General features: G+C 34.3%; 1 long non-coding RNA gene across 1 annotated transcript; it reads left to right on the top strand.

Moving 5' to 3' along the window:
- Positions 1–393: 393 nt before the first annotated feature.
- LOC126966285 (uncharacterized) lies at positions 394–13,907 on the top strand. Its single transcript, XR_007729703.1, has 3 exons — positions 394–562; positions 11,309–11,439; positions 12,493–13,907. It is a non-coding gene; the product is annotated as an uncharacterized LOC126966285 (long non-coding RNA).
- The last annotated feature ends 6,193 nt before the right edge of the window (positions 13,908–20,100 follow it).

The raw sequence follows: 20,100 nt of genomic DNA, 5'->3' as shown, positions 1-20,100 counted from the left end.
AAATAGTTTAAGACTAATTGATAAGATAAATAAAATGGCTGTCATTATTTTTATTGATTCAACACCTAAATAATTATTTACTTGAAGAGCGGCTAACTGATTATGAAGATCATCGATCTCGGGTAAGTCGTAGTACGTTCAATAACAACTATCGCGAGCGCTGATTGGTTGAATTTGAGGAGGCCGCGTGCGTATCACCAGTTATCTGTAGGCACACATAGAACCGTTCATTCATGTCATTTAAATCGCGACAACAAATTAGTAATAAATCGTATGTCAACCGTGCGTCGTAGCAGGGCTATATGTACTACTTGTACATTGGGTAAGTCATCACTCGTGACGCACCGGTAGCTACTAACATATACGTAGATAGAAGAAATCAAGAAACATATAAGATCGGGTGGCAGACGCACGCCGCTAACACTCTAACTCCGGTCGTCGCAAGAGCTTAGTGGTTGTAACTTTTGAATTTCTTAAATTCTCAGAAGACATCATGTTACGAAATATTCTCATTCTTTTCGTTATGTGCTCTTTGGCAGTCGCTATTGTGCCTCGTCCTAGGGTAAGTTAATTAGAATGTATTTCTTTTAATAAACATGTTTGTGTTTTTCTCGTCATTGACGCAATTTGTCGATAATTGCGCATAAACAAGATATTGTTTTCAATTATTGTCAATTCACTAAAATTGGTACGGATGGGATTTGGATCATTTATTAACGAGAGTTTATCATTTAAAATATTGAATACTCATTTATACCTACTTTGTATAATTTTACTATTCGAAATACAATTCGAATAAGCTTCAAAAGATTTCAAGTGACATGATATGAGATGGAAACCGGTTTTATTGTTACCCTATAAATTTATTGTTTTATTTTCGTTGCATTCATTCATTTTTAATTATAATTTCAAACATTTCTTCTTGATGCCATAAAACACAGAGGCAACTTTAATTAATTAATTCCTCTGGATAGTAAACCCTGTGCAGAGTGAACTCATCCAGTGATTACCCTCTGCTTTGTAATTTTAATTTAATGTTCATAATTAGTGAAATAAAACAAAGGTATATTTAAAGAAAATATACCTTACTTATAATAAACAACATAAACTAATTTTGAATTGATTATTTTCTCTGTTTCATCATATTATATTATTCCACGACATTTGCCAGCTGTCGTAAGATTAATAATTATCTGTTGAGTGAGTAAGCTTTTCTATAATTTCGTCACCTTGAACGCGGTCCTTTGGGGTGCAAATGAGCAGCTTTAGCTAAACTTAGAATAAACGGCAGCCGCTCGACTCACCCAAACAAATAAATCTTAATGTTGTATTCATGTTTTTATTTGGTGGGTAGTTTTAAATTACGTTTAATAAACCTGCGTTGGTTATTATCGATATTTTAAGATACAAGGAGTTTGGATTCAGTAGAAAAAAAATGTTTATTTAAAACCGTTCAGACAGTTCCGTTAATCCGTAGTAATATTACAAATTGAAATTGTAATTAGTAAGTACGTAAAACTATAACTCATACATATCATAATACCCTTTTTTTAGTGTGTTAGTCGATTTCGTATTATATAAAATTAATGGTATTTACATTATATTTGAAATTAAATATATATTTTGTAGGTACAGGCTTGCCTCGCTTAGGCAATCTCTCGTTGTTGTTATAAAATATAAATATAAAATAAAACCGTAAAAAGGTACTTCGAAATTTTAACAATAATAAAATAAAATACTTAATGGGATAAAGTTATTTTTCAAACCATTGTAATACGTGCTCCAACTTAGTAGGTATATTGTTTATTTCTGACTTTTATAATACTAGTGGCTCTCCTAATATTCTCCACATGTGGCTACGTCTTGTTCGACAGCATTAGGCTCACGATTGGCTAAAAACCGTATAATATGTTCTACGGGTCAGGTTTCATTTAAACTAGGTCTGTAAACTAATATATTTTCTATTAATTTATTTGTCAAAATATAAGTATAAATTTTTCGAGAAGAAGATCACATTTTATTTCTGTTTATGTAATCTTTGTTTTTATTTTTGTAAAATTTAAGTATTTAGGTAATTTGCAATATTAAAAAAAAGTGTGTGTACTTATGTATGCACGCAAGAATAGTAGTAGCTTCTTTGGCCTAACGAAGCAAAAATCATTAAAATGATTTATTCCTCGTGCTATTACGTTTTTAGAAAGAACAAGTTTGTAAAAATCTGGAAAAGATGGCTTTGACACTTAATTATTAAATAATGAATACGGCTGTATGGGCTCGAACCCTTTGCCTGTCCTAATAATGGACGAAAAAATAACGAATGACGTAAACGTCAGAAAATTTCAAAAACCAACTTCAACCTGTTACTTTTGTGTTAGTGTTGATGCGCGCGGATCTTAATTCTTAAAATTTCACTCACATTATTTTTTCATAACGCGCCTAAAAAAGTATAACTTCAAATATGTGAAGCAACGAATAAAGTCAAAACTATAAATTAATATTTTAGGTAATATTCATTTGCTGAAAAATGAAATAAATAAAACATGCGTTCTGTTTAAAATGATAGTTTAGTGATTTAATTTGAATTAAGTTCTGGCCATATTGTTTTCATTTTATTCAAAATGATGGCATTGTTATAATTTACAATGATATCACCAAATGAGCTCATGTGGGTCGCAGAACGCCACCGGTTCGTACCCATATTAACTGGGCTCATAGGAGTTTTACAATCAGTCCATTAGCCGAGCTATCACAAGCACATACATCATATCAAACTCTTTTAAAGGATCATAATTTAATAACCGCGTACAAAACTGTTCAGTAAATGTTATCTAGAACTTTCTTTTATTTAAAACTTTTTTCATTGCAAAATATCGATAGGTAAATCAAAATATCGATACATTAAAATAAATCAATATATATCGCCAATAGTTTGCAACATTGATGTTATTATTAGGATTCTAGTATATATTATATTTCATAGTATCAAAATCGAATAGCATTCATTTTTTTAAGAGTTCTACTATGTCCAATATCCGAAATTAGAAGGCTGTAGATTTTTAGACGCAATGTAACCAGGGAGTACATTAAAAATCAAAGCTTGATTTAATAATTTCCTTTATTTAAAATTTCCTCCTGTTATGACAAAAAAAGCGTGCGTCGATTTGTAGAAATGAAAACTTCTTGAGCAACGTTATTACGCGCTTTTTATTAGCTTCACTTGTATGTATATTTGTTTGTAACCGACTCATTTGGGCACGTTTTTGTCCCACTTTAAATGGCCAGACTTTGTTCAAATTTTGTAGATTTATCAAGTAACGATGACTTTACATTAATTTGATAAAATTATTCCATTTTTCAATTAGCAAAATAAGATTTTTGTTAATTTATATAATTTTGTTCATTTCGTCGATAAGGCAGGAATTGATGTTAATTTTAAATTTCAATCATTATCTTTTCAAGCAGTATTTTTTTAGATTTTTTAAACACACATACGTGTCACTTTTCGTAAGTAATCACCGCAGCCCATACTATCTAGTAACACCAGAGGAATTACAAGAGTATTACGTCGAAGAAACGAACTAAAATATTTTGAAAACCGAAAACACATTGGTATCGTGGTGAAAGTGAACGCTTCTACTTGATGAAAGTAATATTGAAATTCCAAATAATAAAATTTATAAAAACGTATTTGTAATTTTGTAAAACAACAAAATTATTTTGATTATAAATTACTTTTTTTTCATTTAAAGGAATAATTTCTTATAGAAAATACTTTCTTTAAATATTTTTTTATTAACAACCGAAAAATAATTGTAAAAGATTGTGACACGTGTTTTGTTGTGTTCAAACACTACATAGATACGAATTAGGGCTGCCAATTTTTTATTATTTAACAGTAGTTTTTTTTTTTGTATTCAGTAACCAAAAAATATAGTAGAAGAAAATTCATATTTTTTATATCATTTCTATGAATATTTTTAATGCTTTGATCTTTGATTGATATGTTTTTATTTTTAGGAACCTTTCGTTTACTATCATAACAATCTAATTTTAAGTTACAAAACACCATTAACTCTGATGTTGACCAGACCGATATTGACTATATTGTGCCCATCTTTCCACTTTGTTCATCATAGAAAATATGCGCTCTTCATTCTGTTAAAAAATAGGATAGAATAGGAAAAGTAGGATACCATATTATATAGTAGGGTTAGTAAACCTAATACCAAACGAAGTAATTGTAAAGTGTAAATAAATAAATAATAATAAATAGTGGCAAGAACCTCCTTTTAAGCATATAAAGAATGCTTGTGCCAGTTAAAACCAATAAAGAATTTTATTTATAAGTGTACAAAAAATGCCATCTCGCTTAAGCGAGCACTGCACTCTGCACTCTCAAGTCTCGATTTCTCGAAGCATCCATCGGCTACAACAGAATCACAAAATGTAAGTTAACACTATAGGGTTGTACAGTAATTTGATTTATTTGTGTCTACGTAATTAACTAACATATAAGAAAACATAACATTTATAGATCTTTTAAACGATGTTCATAGATTCATAAATTATTTTGTTAATCTGTGGCGATGTTATACTAATAAAATGTCTCTTAGTTTGTTTAATGGTGTCATACAATAACGACGCTTTTGTTTCTTCTAGAATACATGGCATATAATATGTATACATATACATACATACATAGCGGATGAAATTATGCATTAATTATTAAGATTTTTTTACAAATCATTAGAATTAAGTATAGGTATTTATACAATAATTAAATCAGGTTACTTAAAAATTATAAGGTAAAAATATCATGTTACTATATAATATACACTTTTTATGGTATAGGAATAACATAGGGATCTCCTAAGGGTAGAGATCACCGTCGTCATCACTCTCTTGCAATACCAGAGGAATCACAGGAGCGTTGCTAGCCTTTTAGGTAGAAGTACGCGCTTCTTAAAAACATATTTATTTTAGGCTCAACCCTAACAGGGCCTCTGCCACGCAAATCTCTATTGGGCTTTCTGGTGACTAAATTGTTATTTATACAACAGGCATTACAAATTGTCTGAATATATCGTGTCTCTAATTAATTTCGTCTGGAACTCACAAAGCCCAGTTCCGAGCTTTATTAAAAAATCTTAAATGCAATCTTGAAATCAGAACGTTTTAGTGTGATGAAGGTATAGGTAATATGAAAACGTAATTATGCACTGAATTTCCGTTCGTCGATAAACTATTAAGGCTTTGGCGACCCCTATAGCCCCGGAGGAGATCCCGGGTTGGAATCCCGGTAGGTACAAACATTTATATGATGAATATGAATGTTTGTTTCCGAGTTATGGATAAGTATTTATTTATGAATTTATGTATGTTTAAGTAAGTATATTGTATTAAATATATCGTTGTCTTGTGCCCATAGTACAGGCTATGCCTAGTTTGGGGCAAGATAATTTGTGTGTCTCAATATTTATTTATTACTTATTCACACTTAGAAATGTGCCTGATTTAGATTTAATAAGCTAACCATTGCTTGTTTTTGTGTTCCAGACATAAAAAAGTGATTCCATATATATTTAAATGACTATTCAATATTTAAATATACATAATATATAACTACGCCTTTTTCCCTGAATGGTAGGTAGGTCCCAGTGGCGTAACGTGCTTTGGCGGGGCCCCGTATAAAAATTTGCTTGTGGGCCTTATGAAGGGTAAAGATTTTTTTTACAAACAAATAAAATATACACTCTCCTTTTTTTGGCATGCAGCAAAAGTTTATTATTTTTTGGTAACGCACGTCGGGGGTCGTATAATTGAGCTGCGACGGCTCAATTCAGTCGCAAAATTGTGCGTGACGTTGTTGCCATATCATTATCAATCTACTTATCTATTCTGAGTAATATTAGGGCCAGGGCTCCACAAAAATAGCATTAGTAGCTCAAATACCTCCTTCCCTAGCATCTTCTAATCGCATCAACTCTCTAACGTAAACTCACATATTCTTAGTACTTTGAATCTGATAATTTTCAGTATAAAAATCCCCTATCTGTTCGAAATTCAACACAATCACAACGATATCGATCGTGTGTTCGATATTCTATATCCTCTGTATATGACATCATCTCAACATTTCCGTTACATTTCCTCTGTTGAAATGCCTTTGGGTTTATTTAGTATTTGATTTTGGTATGAACCTGCCACAAATATATAATACCTATAAAATTAACAAAAAGTTTAAAACAGATCAGACGCAGTTCCGGACAAACGTTAGCTTAGAATCATTAGCTCTAGGTACGACTCCCAATGCCTAGCTAAAAGAACTAGTATCCAGGCCGATAAACTAATAAAAAAATATAACTACCTTCCATGAACAGCAAAGAATTCCTATGGAGTATGAAAGACAACAAAAATAATGGATGAAGAAAACCAAAAAAAAAAAAATTGCGAATAACGCAAACTTCTAAATATTTTATGAACCAACTTCAACCTGTTACTTGTATGTTACAGTAATGCGCGCGCATCTTAAAATTACACTCTCATCATTTTTTCATAACGCGCCTACAGAAGTATAACTTCAAAAAATAACGAATGTCGCAAACGTCAGAAAATTTTAGTAACCAACTTCACCCTGTTACTTTTGTGAAAATTGAGTGTTAAAATTTCGCTCTCATCATAACGCGCGTAAAGAAATATAACTTCAAATACAGAAAAGAAAGTATTCACTATTTAAAATGACATTATAAACGTTGGATGATGTAGGAATATGCATTCTGATTAATGTCCCCGTTCCCGGCTGACCTTCCGGGAATTGTTAAATATCGGATGACGGATGGCGACGCACGTACCGCTAACGTCAGCATCTGGGGGCGTGACTTCGGTCACGTCCACATACTGTATCTATAAGGGACTACGCACACTTATTCAGCTCCATTCGCGTTTCGCTGAACGATTTTGGTCACACTTATACAGCTCTGCTTCTATCAGCCGCGTACGAAACTTTAAATCACGTCTGCACTCTTTAATCTTTGCGTGCATAATGATTACGTCAAATCAATGCAGGAACAATACAGGTCGCAACTTGTCGACAAGGAGTCGCGAACCATCCCTGTAAAGAGCTGTTCCGCCGCATTCGACGGCGAACAGCGTTGTACGCGGCGGAACAGCGCCGAACGCTTTCTATAGCATTCGCATAATAAAAACACATTTATCCTCATTTTATGCTGGTTTGCCGCGAAAGCAGAATGGACGCGGAAAGCTTAATAGACGCGTACACGTCCGTCTCCATACAAAATAATTGTTTTCTATGGACAATAGCTGAAAAGATCTGAATAAGTGCGCTTAGTCCCTAACTCTGTATGTAGACTACAAGTACAATTGGATGTTGCCACACAATTGTGCATATTGCATGCCTCGGTATGACTCACATAGGAATTGATTAATTCTTACCATAGGTCAGCTATCACGTATTTATAGCACTATAACAAATAAAGGAAACTATCAAGACTGGAACTGCTTCAGATATTATTTAAATATTTACAATTAAGTAACATTATTCTAAAACTGTTTTTATTAATTTTATTAAACCTAATATATTTTATTAAGAGATACGCTTTTGCGCAACGCTATAGCGGTTAAACCATATATCTATAAAAATTATTATGAGGATTGTTCAAACCTATTGTTTGCTCACAAAAATGTATATAAAATTACTTACTTATAATAATAATAATATTGACACACTTTTTACACAAATTATCTTGCCCCAAGTTAAGCATATATAGCCTGTGTTATGGGTTACAAGACAATGATATATTTAATACAATATACTTACTTAAACATACATAAAGTCATATAAACATACATAAATACATTTAAACATCCATGACTCGGAAACAAACATCTTTATTCATTATATAAATGCTTGCACCTACCGGGATTTGAACCCGGGACCTCTAGCTTAGTAGGTAGGATCGCTAACCACTCGGCTATACAGGCTATACTTATATATACTTAATTATTTGTAAGTAGTATAACAAGATGTTTCCGAAGTCTAAAGTAATATCCAGAACATACCATGGTGGCTCTACGCCAAACATGTGTCGCGTATGTCTTCTATTTTTCCGTCACAAAAAGTGACGCAATCGTTGCTGACGATTTCTATCACGAGTATTGCGTAGTTACCGTTTACACAAATAAACAAATATCAATGAAGGATTTTATTTATAAATAACCTTTACTTACATATTTATATACATACATAACATTTAAGTGATAACCGTAGCTCTTCTCAAGTTAAAAAATTTCAGTATTGAATAGTTCAACTTAATCTAAGTTTATGTTATTACTTCTGTCGGGTCGTTTTTTTTAATCTGCGTGGCTTTTAATGTGGATATCGCCGTTATAAAGATTATATTATATAGGTTTTGTTGAATAAACCGCTTCAGTTTTTCCATTTCTGAGTCATTTGTTTGCCAGCTTAAATTTCAGTAATATTTATCTAATAATTGCTCATGTTAGTAAGGATTTACACATCGAACGAAATAATAGGTACAGACTGACTTTAACCCGTTGCAACCATTCAATTTCTCATTTCGACATTGGTATTGCTGTTAACCTTCCGGAAAAACCACAATAAAATAGAACAGAGAGAACTGTTAAGTTTAAATACAGCACGGTCCGTTTCACGAAAGAAGTCTCGTAGACACTTCGCTGCGGTCATGTGAAGAAATATTGCTAGACTCGTGGATGTGTACACTTTGGTCACTACAAATTTTCATATCCCAATTTTTTTGATATACATATTATAACATTACTAGTGGACCCAACAGACGTTGTCCTGTCGGAAATTTCGGACACACGTCTTAAATATGAAAAATCGGTCCAGCCGTTAGGAGGAGTCCACAAAAATACAGTATATGGACGGAATTGAGAATCTAAACCAATCTCAAATTCACTGGAACACACAAACAAATCATCAAAATCGGTCCAGCCGTTTAGGAGGTAGTTCAATTGTGAATCAAAACCATTCTCAAATCCACCTGAAGACACATACCAATCTCAAAATTCACTGCAACACACAAAAAAATCATCAAAATTGGTCCGGCCGTTTAGGAGGTATGTAGTTCAATAGTGAATCTAAACCATTCTCGAATCCACCTGAATACACACAGAAAGTTTCATTAGAATCGGTCCAGCCGTCTAGGAGGAGTTCAGTGACATACAAACGCACACAAGAAATATATATATATTACTAGCTGACCAGACAGACGTTGTTCTATACATAATAAATAAAATACCGTTTTCGATGAATTTGTCAATAATTTTTCATTGTAACATAATAATATGCTCCTTGTTGTTATAATGAAATTGTTTCACAGCAGAACTGTCAAAAATACTCTCACAGAAAATATGTCCAAACAAAACAAATATTGGAAATAAAAATAATTATGGGTCCCAAATCGAAATAAAAACTATCCTATCTCTTAAGTTGGACTAAACTGCACTCCATGAAGTAATCCCCATTGAAATCCGTTCATTAGTTTAGGAGTCCATTGAGGACAAACATTGTGACACGAGATTTATATATATTAAGATAAAGATACTTAGTTAGTTTCATTTAATGCCGCGGGACTTCTTTCGTGATGTAGACTCTATGGTGAATAAGAACTTGTTTACTGACAGTTATTGTTGACACCGCAGGGCCTCCGTTATCAAGCAAATAACTTATAATTTATACGTTGACGTCAAACATATTTCAATAATTCTAAACAGTGGTGTGAAAGTAAATGTTTATTTTACTAGCTGGCCCGACAGACGTTGTTCTGTACATATTTTTTTTTATTAATTTGTCAATAATATTTCATAACATCAAGAATTATTTCGTAAAATAAGCTAATCAAATGAAATCAAAATCAGTTTATTCACGTAGGTCACGGAAATGACACTTATGAATGTCAAAAAAAATAAAATATATTTTCTTATTGACTAATGAAAGGGTTTGAGCTAATGAATTAAGGTTGCGCCCTGTTGTTATAATTATCACAGCAGAACTGTCAAACCGCGAGTCAATAAATTCTCTCATAGAAAATAAGTCCATACAAAACAAATATTGAAAATAAAAATAATTATGGGTCCCAAATCGACATAAAAACTACCCTATCTCTCAAGTTGGACCAAACTGCACTCCATGAAGTAATCCCCATTTAAATCCGTTCATTATTTTAGGAGTCCATCGCGGACAAACAACGTGTCACGTAATTTATATATATTAAGATAAGATGTGTGACTTTTATCATTCCCACCTTAAATCATTTATACGTCTATATGGACTATGACAGCTGTCAAAACATCGAAAAAAATAGAGTACAATTACTTACCTTTTTTTTGGGAAAATCGAAATTAGAAATAAATTATAAAAAGTATTTTTACTATAACTGATAATAAGTCTAAGCATTTTCAAAGGATATATTTTTAATTTTTTACACTAAAACCCAACAAATTTTGCATAGCCCGGGGATCGAACCCAAGACTTCAGCAAACAACTGCGCCACCGGAACTAACCCAATATTTTATTTATTACTATCAATAGTAGTTAAAAAAAAACTATAAACATGCTTTTTAAAACCGAACTAAAACATACAGAAGAAATTTAAAATTAACATCAATTCCTGAATTATAAAATCTTATTTTCCGAATTGAAAAATGGAATAATTTCATCAAATTAATGCAGGTGTTGTCATCGGTCCTTGATAAATCTACGCAGTTTGAACGAAATCTGTCTGTTTCAAATGGGCCAAAATCCCGTCCAAATGAGTCGGTTACAAACAAACATACATACAGGTGAAGCTAATAAAAAATTTTTTAGTGAATTTGAAGTACACTAACTAAATTGTTAGTTACACTAACTACTAAGTTCTAGTTCTGTTACTTTGTTATGGATTCCGTAATCATAACCTAATCAAACTCTCACCAAACTATCTTTAAAATATACTTTCTAATTAAAAAAAAGAATCATCGAAATCGGTTGGCGCGATATTGAGTTATTCGTAAATTTATCATCCACTTTGCTATACGTATGTTTAGCAAATTTAAGACTTTTATGGTTTTCTCATGGATGCCATTGTCAGATCTGGACCAAATTACAATGGGACCACACGGGAAGCACCAGCTTTCAAATAAAGTATTATCAAAATCGGTTCACCCAATAGAAAGTTTAGAGGTTACAAACTTAAAAAAAACATACCGACGATTTGAGAACCTCCTCCTTTTTTGAAGTCGGTTAAAAATGATTTGTTTTTTTCAGAGGGCTGTAGAGTCAGAGGCCAGTTTTGTCGGCAGAAAACCTGCTGAAATAGAATGCAAACCTAGCACACCCTGTGGTTGGTCCCTAATTCCGAAACGCAGTGAACCTGTAACCGAAATTCCCAACAATTAGTAAGTTTCATGTAAAATCTTTATATTTTTATTTTATAGTGTAGATGCAACAGCGTCTATTTCTGCCGTGAAGTAGTAACGTGTAAGCATTACTATGATTCGGTCTAAAGGGTGCCATAGCTAGTGAAATTACTGGGCAAATGAGGCTTAACATCTTATGTCTCAAGGTGACGAGCGCAATTGTAGTGCCGCTCAGAATTTTGGGGTTTTCAAGAATCCTGAGCGGCACTGCACTGTAATAAATGAAAAATAAAATCTGTTTATTTCAGACTGTTGGCCCATAATTGTTAGTGTATTTTAGAAACTATGTTAGTACTTAATATAATAAATGGGCAGGGCTTATCAATTACCATCAATTGAACGTCCTGCTCTTCTCGTCCATGACATTAAGTGTCATAAAAAAAAAAACAGTTTTGGGACATGTGTTTACAATCAAGCAAATTTCTTCCTCGTAGAACCAAATTTGGATTGAACTCCTTGCGGGGAGCTTCTGGATTGGTACCTAGAAGGCCATCAACACTCCTGTGATTCCTCTGCTGCATTAGAGTATAGGCGCCGATTATCATGCACAATCTGGTGACTTATTTATCATATATATACCTACCACTGGACTGGCGGCTGTCCAAGTGAAAGTACCTGTTTGATATTCGCCATTTTGGCGCTGTTGGCCATATAGCGAGAGTCTGCGGTACTAAAACTAGTGATGACAACCTTAGCAAACATCGATAGACTGTGGGAAACTATTTACAAAAAAAAAATATTACGTTGATTTTTGAAGTATAAATAACAGGGAAAACGAACAAAATTAATTCAAAATGCAAAAATACTTCAGAGTATTGTACGTTTCTTCGCAGCCATTTGTAATAAACGTCAAAATTATTCTCTGGACGCTCGCGAGTTGCGCTTCAAATAGGCACAAAAAATTTGCTGTCAAATATAATATGGAACAGCCTGTCCAGTGGTATTTATACAAGTCAGTGAATAAAATCAATCAAGTCAAGAATAGTTTCAACTAGCTAGCAACATAAACATAACGTTTTTTTTCTTTTACAGTTGTGTATGCGGCAGCGGAATGAATTGTAAGCAAGCAGAATTATACTGGGACGGAACATATTACGTGAACCGTTGTCTTACATAAAAAGTTTTCCAACGAAATAATTTAATAAGGGTCTATTGAGAGATTTTTCGAGTTCAAACTACGAATTCTGTGCCAAAATGAACATTTTTAAAAGCATCATTGAAATCAATTACAGAACTAGTTTGAACTCGAAACATTTCTCGATATTATCATTAATCATTCTATTTTTATACATGGTTTTCAGCATTTTATTTAAGTATATTGTGTAAAAAATGCTGACTATCATCGGTTATGGATTTAAAGGATACAATTGCATATTGCATTGGTTAATGAGGACTTTGGGACCCATTGACTGGTTATCAAACTATAATTACTTATGATTGAATGACGATCTATTTCAAATTGAAATATTTGACAAAATACAAAAATACATCATTCATGTGCTTAGTAATACATTTAATTGTTATGAATAATACTACTATGAAGTTTTGTCATCTGTTCGCGGGTGTACCAACATTAGCGAATTTTAAATTCAGTTGATATACCTAGAGTACATAATATTATCATAGATCACAGAGGTTTTGTGTCTGAAAGTCCTTACGTAATTCTAAGTAATATAATGGTACTTATTAGATTGAGTATATTTCAATCGACATAATCATTTTAAGGTATTCATATTTTATACAAAGCACGTACTGTGAAACATGCCAAACGAAATTGCCTTACATTGAAAAAAATATATTCTAAAATAATGGCCATATCTTTAATTTTAGAAACAATAATATTGTGATGATGTGTTCTTTTTTATATTTGGCTTTAAAATTTAAACGGTAATCGCTTGATATTGAAAGCGTATAAAAATATTTTTACAATATATATAATTTTATAACTCTGACGCAATTAACCTAACTCATATAAAAAGTAATAGGTTTAATTTCATTTTAGACGATCATGGCCCACGGAAATAGTTAGAATTAGCTTTTTCGCAATAAAATAACTAAGCATGTACTTAGGCAATTCAAAAAAAACTTCATTTCAGCAAATAATGTTCTACAATGAGTTTTTATATAATATTACTTGTAACTTAACTACGAAGTACCTAGGTACTTAATTCGATTTATTTTTTCTGTTCTAAATCAATAAATCCAAGCGTTCAACTAAGAGTTTACTCAAATACTTGATAAAATTTGTTTTTTCGTTTTCTGGCAGGCAAATTATGTATGTAAGAATGGCATATTTCACGGTTAGTATATTGTTCCTATTTTCAATGTAATCCTAAGTAATAAGTTTTATAATTATTATTTTTGTACATTATTTTTCTCATTGTAGAGTTAAATAATTAGTATTCGTTCTGATTACTTATTCGAACTATTAAACTTTGATATGAAAATGGTTTTTCATTAATTTATTTCATCAAATTCATGATCCTATGCAAGGGGACAGAGCCGGAAGAACTAGGTCACATGATTCCTGAGCCGGAATTCAAGTGTCCTAACTCAGTTTCGACCTTCACTGTCTGGATGTGTGTTCATCCACAGTGCGGTTAGCAATGTATATATACAAATATAAATTTGATCAACAATGCAACACCTAACTATTGGCAGCTGTGTCAGAAGCGGCCATCATATCGGCTTGGGAAGTTAAAACAAAAACCCTGTTTCTGTATGACCTATTTTCTCCACGATCAATACGCTTCGATCGATATTCAAAGTCAATATTCAATAGAACAAGGACATGACGTAACGTTTTATCAATCACCCTACTATAAGAATGCTCGGGAATACAAAATTATCGATAAGTTAATCTTATTACTGATTATTTTAATTTCGATTAGTGTGCGTGATAAACTTGTCCTGTTGCTACCTGAAACTGTATGAAAGTTATGAGATTGGATTGGGATAATTGGCTTCACATCGAAGACGAATTTCTTGGTCTTGAAATATTGGTCAAACGACGAAATATTTGTTGAAGTTAAACTTCTTAAGAATCGTTGTGATTTGAAACTCGATGAAACTAAAAAGCGAGACGATAGAGGCGCCGTTGCCAGCTATTAGTTATAAAACTATTATTTTGGCCGCCGCGTCAAATTATGATTTCAACAATATCCTATCCCAGGTTCTCGAGGGTGCAGATATCTAAAGAATGGGATCATTTTTAAAATTGAAGATGGCCACCGCGCAAATATATGATTTCAACAATATAGATATCATATCCGAGGTTCTCGAGGGTGCAGAGAACGAATTTGGGATCATATTTTAAACACAAGATGGCTCTGCGCCGCTGTTTTTGGGGCCATACATATGCGTGGTGGATAATATGATAACCCTAATGCCAAACAACTTTTAGGCATCTTTCGGAAATTGTTGTGCCACATGGAACTAAAATCGTTGAAGTCAGGAAACTGTTTGCTAAATAACACGAAACACTAGAAAACGTCAGTATTTTGATGTTTTCTTCTTCACTGCATAATATTAATACAACTGCTCCATCTTTATGGACTGATGATGTAAATGAGCATGAATATGAGCGGTTATATTATAAATAACTTAGAAGAAAATGGAGGCATAATGTCTCGTTTACTAGATCATAACCAAGCTTGTGAATATATATCGCAAATAGTTGATACATAGCTGGTTTTGTGGTGAGATGTCTATGTCACTTTAAATGGGTGGCATGGCAGGGCATGGGTTGCATCGACTTGTTAACTGTGAACAGTAAGTTTGAGTACCACAAATTAGTAAGCTCACGAGATGGAGGTGGAATAATATATGCCTCAAGCGACGTATATGAGGGTTGTAAAGCTTCATAATTTGTAATATATGTATCTTATATAATTGATTACATTAAAATATTAAATAATAGTTTGGTGAAGAAAAGTAAACCTTGAATTTATCCTGATACTCTATATTCAATTCCATCTCATGTAGCCTACCCCTGATTAAAAATACTAATTGAAACGTATTGAAAATGATGAAATTTGAATTGTTTTCAATAATCCTTAACATTTTTAATGTACTTATAAATATACTGTTTAGATGAAGCGACTGTTTATTATTTCAATACTTTTCAATGAGTATTTGTAATCAGGAACTTTTTAGAAGTTTCACTTCTACCGTATGTGACTTGCACACACACACATTTGCTGCTGCTGGAATCGTCGTGATCGACTTGGCGTTGCGTAGAGACGCCACTTCATTTGTATCCTGCATTTATGACAGGGAATTTTCGCTGAATCCCACCATCGCACCACACGTCAGACTTAAATCATCCTTACAGCTGCATGTGTGGTGTTGAATTACAGAGCAGTTTTCAAGTAATTTTCATCCACGTATAACCAAACCATGGAATGACTTCCATATGCCGTGTTTCCAAAATTAAACGAGTCAATTAATAATAATTATAATAAATAAATTTATTACCAAAATTAAGATACATACAAAGTAATTACCATTTCATGTTAGTTGATCACTTCACTTAATCTATATATACATATATATATATAAATCAATTGCTGTTCGTTAGTCTCGCTAAAACTCGAGAACGGCTGGACCGATTTGCCTAATTTTGGTATTGAATTATTTGTGGAAGTCCAGGGAAGGTTTAAAAGGTGAATAAATAGGAAAATGCTGCTAAATTCAATAAAAACAACAAATTGGTTTTTCCTTTGATGTATCCATACATAATTTCTATGAGAGAATTTATTGACGCACGGTTTGACAGTTCTGCTGTGAAACAATTTCATTACAACAACAGGGAGCATATTTTACGAAATAATTCTTGATGTTATGATATATTATTGACAAATTCATAAAATAATATTATTTTATTTATTATATACAGAACAACGTCTGTCGGGTCAGCTAGTAATATAATATAATATAAAACTTCATAACAAATAAAGTGTGTGTGTATGTTTCGTATCAATTACCATCAGCTGAAAGTCCTGCTCGTCATAAAAAAAAGTACGTAACCTAAGTATTTCCAGAGGTAAATCTCCAGGCCATGACGGACTGAGCATTGAGCATCTTCAATACGCTGGGCCACATCTTCCCAGGGTTTTGTCAATGCTGTACAGCTTTTGTGTGAGTCATAGTTTTATGCCGGACGAGATGATACGTACAATAGTTGTGCCTATTGTAAAAAACAAAACCAGCGACCTGGCTGATAAAAACAACTATAGACCAATTTCATTGGCTACGGTCATCTCAAAGGTGTTTGACAGCATGCTTAATATGCAGTTAAATAAGTTTATAAAGCCTCATGACAACCAGTTTGGATTTCGACCTGGATTGTCTACCGAGAGTGCTATACTGTGTGTTAAAAGTGCTGTCACATACTATACTAAGCGCAAGACTCCAGTTTATGCCTGTTTTCTTGACTTGTCGATGGCGTTTGATCTGGTTTCATACGATATCTTATGGCAAAAAATGGGAAAGGTTGGAATACCTTCTGAGATTATCAATATTTTCAAATTTTGGTATGAAAACCAGGTCAGCCATGTCAGATGGGCGGGAGTCTTGTCACGTCCATGTGGGTTGGAGTGCGGGGTGAGGCAGGGAGGATTGAGCTCACCAACGCTCTTCAACCTATATGTAAATGATTTGATTGACGAGCTCAGTGGCACCAGGGTCGGCTGCTTCATAGACGGAACTTGTGTCAACAATATAAGCTACGCAGACGACATGGTGCTGCTCAGTGCGTCTATTTGTGGTCTCAGACAACTGATGGCCATATGTGAGGCTTATGTGGGAGGACATGGTCTTGCCTATAACGCTAGAAAAAGTAAAGTGATGGTCTTTGAGGCCGGTGGTAAAACACCAAATAAAGTACCACCTGTAATGCTCAATGGTACAGCGTTGGAGAGAGTATCTACGTTTAAATATCTTGGTCATATGTTGACTTCCGACCTCAGGGACGACACGGAAATCGAGAGAGAACGGAGGGCGTTGTCGGTGAGAGCGAATATGCTGGCTCGCAGATTCGTGCGTTGCTCACACAGCGTCAAGATTACGCTGTTCAGAGCCTTTTGTACAACTTTCTACACGTGCAACCTGTGGGCCATGTACACTCAAAAATCCTACAACGCGCGTCGGGTAACTACATCCCGCGTCGGGATACGCATTGAAAATCCTTAAATTTGCACAATTCCTCCACAAAAATAATATAACCGGTATTAAAGAGGGAGGCATTAAGAAACTTGGCCGCAATAAGATCTCAGTTGATTTTATTTCAGCTGAAAGAGCTAACAAATTCTTAGACTTGGATATTCTAGAATGTAACAAATATTCTGCGTATATTCCGAAATTTCAAATATTTCGTATGGGGGTGGTCCGCGATATACCTACAGATTGGTCCCTCGAAGAACTTATCAAGGCATAGTGTTACCAGTAAATTGTGGAGAGGTAATTCGAGCAAGAAGGCTAAATGTTAAGGTTAGGAATGATGGCATTACCACATGGGTACCTTCCAACTCAGTGGTACTAACTTTTTTGGGCCAATCCCTACCCGATAAAGTTTATTGCTAGCATGCTTCTCTCCCAGTTTCCCTTTACCAGCTTCCCACGATTCAATGCCGTAACTGCTGCAGATTTGGACATATAGCCAAACAATGCAGATCTCAGCCACGATGTTATAAATGCGCTCAACCTCATTCCGGAGATTCATGCACAACTAATGACTTGGAAGCTTCCTGCTTCCTTTGTCGTGGTGGAAGTCATATGGCCATCGATAGTAAATGCCCCGAACATGCTCGCCAAAAATCGATTAAACTTGTTATGTCACAGGAAAATATAAGTTATTCGGAAGCCTCAACCAGGTTTAATAAACCAAGACGACTTTATTCTGAGGTTTCCAGACCTCATCCCCCCCTGATACTCCTCAAACTTCTCAATTCCAACCGGCGACCTCCACTCCCCGCACTTCTTCAACATCTTACAAGAAGACATTCTTACTCCCAGCTAAACCTAAACCAGTTTTAGGGAAATCCTATGACCGTCAGGCTCACCAAAATATTATCTCCTCTCCCTTCTCTTCCCAGCCAAACGGCTGTGCCTTGCAGCTATAGCCATCCATAGAATCAACCCCTCTCCCCACTCCAAATGATAATCTTGCTGAACTACTTCTTTGCTCTCTTATGTAATGTGCTGTCCAAATTCTCGGACGCCTTACCGAACAATGTCTCTGCCCTGGTTAAACAGTTACTTGAAGTCCTTTCCCGCACTAATGGCTCCTATAGGTCTTCAAATTCTCCAATGGAATTGTAGAAGCATTCGCCGTCATAAACATGATTTGTCATATTTGATTAATCGACAAAAATTGTCTATCCTTGCCATTTCGGAGACGTGGCTCATGCCTGGGTCCCATTTTAGGATTTCAGGCTTTTCTTGCCTCCGGGATGACAGGGATGATGGTTGGGCAGGTTGTGCACTGCTGATTAATACATGTATGACATTCTCCCAAATTATTGTGCCTATACATAATCCAGGTTTACATGTAGTAGCTGCCAGGGTTGCTAATATATCTTTTGTTTCTGTTTATATTCCTCACCCCAATTCTAACATCATTCTCGAACTAAATACTATTCTCTCCTCAATACCATGGTGGTATTAGGTGATTTTAATGACACACCATCTGGGGTTCTCATTTTATTGACCCATCTTCCTCGTTCCTCTTAGATCTTCTTGATGACATAAATTTATGTATCCTCAATGATGGATCTGCCACTCGTAGAGTTTCCCCAGCACAAAATATCAGTGTGCCAGACCTTTCTCTTGCATCTCCTTCTCTAGTCTTATCTTGGCTAGTGCTACCAAGTTCATTGGGTAGTGACCATTTTCCGATTATTATTTCTTATTCCCATCCATCTCCCCCCTTTTCACCCTCCCAACCTCTCCTCAAATACCGATTGCGATGCCAATTGGCATCAATTTTCATTGCTTATGGACTCAGAAAGTGACTCTTTTACAGAGATAACAATATCTAATTGTATGAGAAGTTCATATCGTCAATTTTACAAGCTGCTAATGCTTCAATTCCCATAAAAAATCCTGACCGAAAATTAACTTCTGCCCCTCCTTGGTGGGATGCTGAATTCTCCGCCATGGTCCGCTCGCGAAAAGAAGCTGAGAAAATAATCTCCACATCTTGTAGCATGGTAGATTTTATTTCCTTTAAACAGATTTCTGCTCGCACATTAAGACTTCTTTCCAAAAAGAAATCCCTTGGATGGCGTCAATTCTGTGAATCCTTATCTCCTCGTTTGGAAAAATATAAAAACGTATCGTAGAGGTTTTGACATGCCGGACATTTCAAACAATGACCCAAACTCTTTTATTAATGACTTCTTTTACCATCTAGCTCCTCCCTACGTCCCTGAATCTGATTGCCTTTTTACCCCTGATCCGATTTCTACCCTTTCCGACTCAGATAAAATGAACGATCCTTTTTCCTTCTCCAAACTAACATCTGTTCTTGATCACCTTCGTGATTCCTCTCCTGGCGCGGATGGTATACCTTATTCCTTCATTTGTAAATCCTCTACCACTAGCAAAAAAGTCCTTCTTAATATTCTCAATTCGTTCTAC

Source organism: Leptidea sinapis, chromosome 9 (genome assembly GCF_905404315.1).
Source record: "Leptidea sinapis chromosome 9, ilLepSina1.1, whole genome shotgun sequence".
Lineage (NCBI taxonomy): Eukaryota > Metazoa > Arthropoda > Insecta > Lepidoptera > Pieridae > Leptidea > Leptidea sinapis.
This window is presented reverse-complemented; position numbering and strand designations above follow the sequence as displayed.